Below are 4,365 nucleotides of genomic sequence, written 5' to 3'. Positions count from 1 at the left end.
AGTATTTTTTTTTTTTCAACTGTAACTTTGGACAGAGAGACTCTGGCTGCCTCCCCCCGGGACAGTGAATGGTACAACTCTCCTTACCTTCTGTGTCTGGCAGTCCAGCACCTTGAGTCCTCGCTGTGTGAGGGACCCTGCATTTCAATATCCCACCTAGTGGGGACAAATTCTCCCCCTCCTGTCCCTGCCTGTGTGTCATGGAGTCCAAGACTCCAAGGAATGGAGCTGATCTGCTCTCTAGGCTGTTCAAGGTCATGGCATCTGCAACTTGTAAAGTTAACACTCAGCATTCTGCCCCTCCAGAAGTCTGGGACGCATGTGTCCCCAACTTTCTTGACGGTAGATCTTTCCGCAATTCAGTAAAGATTATGTGTCTCCAGTAGTTTTTTTAAATGACTCTTCTTAAATGATATCCTTAAATAGAATCTTATTCTTACAATTTTTACTCTTGAAAGGCCTTAGAAGTCTGGAACTAAGGGAAACTCCGAAGACAAGCTTGAATTGCTTTCCCTTGCGCACAGTTCCTCTCTCGAGAAATGATGATCAACAATGACAAAAATATTATCTCTCAATAGTAAAATGTAATCCTTTTGGTTACTAATTTGCCTAAATAATTTTTCGAATCATTGAAATACCGATGGCAGTTTCACTTCAGAATCACCAGGTCTAACGTTTCCTTTGTTTTCACGATAGCCTCAAACTGGCCATTTAAATCTTTTTAGTTGTGTGCATATAATTTTAAGAATGTTATTCGAAAGATAAGAACTTCAAGTTGTTATATTTTTACACTATTTGATATCAAGTAAAAGTTAACTACGTCATCAGAAATCGTCTTTTTTGTGGTTTGCATATCTCAGAAAGCGTTTCTTATGGCTGATACTTCTCAATGTTGCTTTTACCTATAGAAGATAACTTATTTTATACATAAAATTATAAATGGGTGTTGTACTACTTTGTACGTATTTGTGGACCAGTCATCCTTGACCATTAATCAACTCAATGGTGTGAACATTATTCATTTTGATTTAACTGTGATAGATGCTTAAAATCTTAAAAGATAGGAGTTGTAGGCTTTGCTAAAACAGAGGATACGATTTATTGGAACTTTTGATGTATCTTTTAATTATATTATACTTTGGGGCAAATTATTTTGAAAAGACAGGTGATTGTCTCACCTGCTTCCGGGTGATTTTAGGACAATTTCTAGTATTTTTTTTTAAAGAAGAAAACAAATTTATGGAAATAATCTTTGCAACCACGGACGAAAAGCCTTTGGTAGAAACGATCGTGCCCACTGAGCGAGCTTTTCTTACTTGTCTTCATGTAAATGTGAAAAGATTTGTATTCCTTTTATCGGCAACCGAACCTGGGACTATATTTCCCATGAACAGATGTGATTCCCTTACTACATGATTAAAGACCCCACGGCGTTCCCCTCCCCGGTTTCCCGGGCACCTAGGAGGCGTGGCCTGTGCCGGGGTCTGCCCACTTTGGCGCTATTAACGTTTTAGCGTGGATTAACTCTTTGTCATGGAAGCCGTTTGGTGAGTTGTAGGATGTTTAGTGGCATCATGGTCTGTACCCACTAGATGCCAGCAGTACTCCCATCACCCCAGTTGTGAAGACCAAAGGTGACTCCAGATATTGCCAAGCATTTCCTAGTGGGAACAAAATCATTCCTCAGTGAGAACCGCTGGAAACCAGTATAATGTATTTCGGCTAACTGCAAATATCTTTTCAGGGTTTAGCATTCTGCTTTGTGCCATAATTAAGTGAAAACGATATTGGATTAAAAGGGCATGGCAGGGTGCGAAACATCAGGGGAGAACCCCACACCCCAGAACCCAACTCTCTGTGCAAATCAGGAGAGTGAGTTCTAAATAAACTTACTTAAAAAAATGTGCTCAGAGTTCTAAAAACGAGCTGGGAGATATCTAGAGGGAGAATTATGACACCCATAATTAAATTTTTATAGGCAGAATAGAAACTACGCATATGCACTTGTGAGCATAGATTTAAATTTTAACACCCAGATTGAAGAAATGGATTATTCCATTATTTTCAAAAATCAAATCGCAACAACCTGGGATGTCCAATCCAAATTTCTGGAATGGAAATAATCTGTAACTGTGCTATCTGATATGGGAGCCACAAGTTCCATTGAACCACTGAGCATTTGAAGCGTGGCTGCTGACACATGTAGAAATGATAGCATGTTGGATATCGTGGCTTAAATAAAATAGATTAGTTAAATTGATTTCACTTTTTCCATTTTCCTATTTCTAATGTGTTTTAGAAAATTCAAAATTGCTTATGTGTCCTCTATTCTATATCTACCTTCTATTGATGAAGAAGGTGGGAGATCGTGTGGCCCTCAGACACCTTAAATTTCTGGGCTGTGCTCCAGATTCATGCTCGCCCCCCTCTCCCAGGAGAGACAGCAGGGGGACTTAGCACTCTCATGTCTGGGCCCTTCTTCCCCCTCAGCTCATGGCCAGTGATAGTTTGTCTTTTATTCCAACTTGTTTTTCGCATGTCTTTAGGTTTGGACTGTCACCGTCATACTTGGGTGTTCATTGATTTGCAATGGGAATAGCATATAATCAGGACACATGAACTCTTTGCATTGTTAAGGTAAAAGATTTACATCAAACATTCTTTGTCCCTGTGCCCAAATCTGAAGGGCATCCCGTACAGACTGGCAGAAGAATCTGTTTTTGTTCTTCATCTTCTCACAAGATAGTTGACCATTCACCCTTGACCTTTAATCATCTCATTAATGTAAACATATTTCATTTTGATTTAACTGTGATAGACTCGTGGGAAAGAAAAAAAAAATCTCTGTAATTCTTTTTGTGGCCAAGAGGTCGATTTGGGAAAGGACAACTGAGCAGAGGGAAAAAAACGAAGCTCGGTATTTAAAAAACGACTCTGTCTCGCGTATATTGTATTGCTGCTCCCTTCCATCTTTCAAAAATGTTTACTGATTAAGTAGTTAACTGCAACGAGGCAGGATCTGTGTTAAGGAGGGTCATTAATTCAGTCTTAGCTGAGGAATTCAGGAAAGAATTCTGTGAAAAAGTTTTATCGGCTTCGGTTTTATCAGCTATAATGAAAAAGGACTATTTGGACCATGCGGTCTCTCCATTTGTGAAAATTCACCCTTTCTCTCCACAATAAACATGACCTTGCATGTGGCACGGCCAGTACTTCACTCATCACTTCCGAGGACTTGAGGAGGGTGAGCTGTAGGTGTAGCAAACAGATTCAGAAAAGCATGCTGCGAGTTTACATGTGTGTATATATATATATAATTTGAGGTTTGGTTTTCGTTTAATATTTTCCTACTTATTTGACCTCTACTGTTAAATATTTTCCTACTTACTTATTGGCCTCTATTAAAAGCCCGGATAAGATTTGCTTTGTGAATGACAACTGCATACACTTGGGACGTTTGAGCAAATGAAGTAATTATAAAACCTGATTGGGGTCAGCTCACAGCTAACCCCCAGGCGGTGCCCTCGGCCTTCCCTGGGTTTCCCACCTCCATTTCACTCTCTGAAACACCCTCCAGAGGTCCCGGACCCATCTGATATCAGGGCTGCCCAGTGCTAGTAAACATTTAAGCCTCTTGATGCCTAAGGACATCTTGACTACCCACTCTTCACAAGATTACTTAAAATTACAGCAAATGATGTACCACCCTTCCTTCTCCCTGGAAATGTTTAAGCACGTTTGAGCTGGCAAAGCGCCACTAAATTCATGGTATAGGAACTTTTCCTTTAGTCCCAAGACAAATCAATCTTCCATCTTGTGCTCCCAAGACTCTTCATAAACAATTCTACTAGAATTGGTCATTAGAGTTATTTATTATTCAAGTTTTCTTAAATGAAACAACCACTCGTGAAAGCTGGTACCGTGGCCTTGATTTTTTATATTAAATAATAGAGTATTCAAAATTGCTTATGTGTCCTCTATTCTATATCTACCTTCTATTGATGAAGAAGGTGGGAACGAAGAACAATTTAAATGGTTGGAACTGGAATCTAATCATTTACAATTGATTCAATCACTTGAACTTTAAACGATTAAATTTAAATTTTAAAGTCAGTCTGATCTCTTTTTCATGCTTTCTCTTGACTTTTATCTTCCAAACAAAAATCCCTGATTACCCAGAGGCCATCAAAAACAAAAAATTATATCATAATGGACTATAAGAAAATTGCTTTTAATTTTTTCCAGCTTTATTGAGAAATAATTGACATATAGCATTGTATAAGCATCAGGTGTACAACATGTCGATTTGATACATTTATACACTGCAAAACGGTTACCATCTCAGCATTAGCTAACATCTCCATT

The sequence above is a fragment of the Pteropus vampyrus genome, unplaced genomic scaffold, assembly GCF_000151845.1.
Source record: "Pteropus vampyrus isolate Shadow unplaced genomic scaffold, Pvam_2.0 Scaffold203, whole genome shotgun sequence".
Classification (NCBI taxonomy): Eukaryota; Metazoa; Chordata; class Mammalia; order Chiroptera; family Pteropodidae; genus Pteropus; species Pteropus vampyrus.
This window is presented reverse-complemented; position numbering follows the sequence as displayed.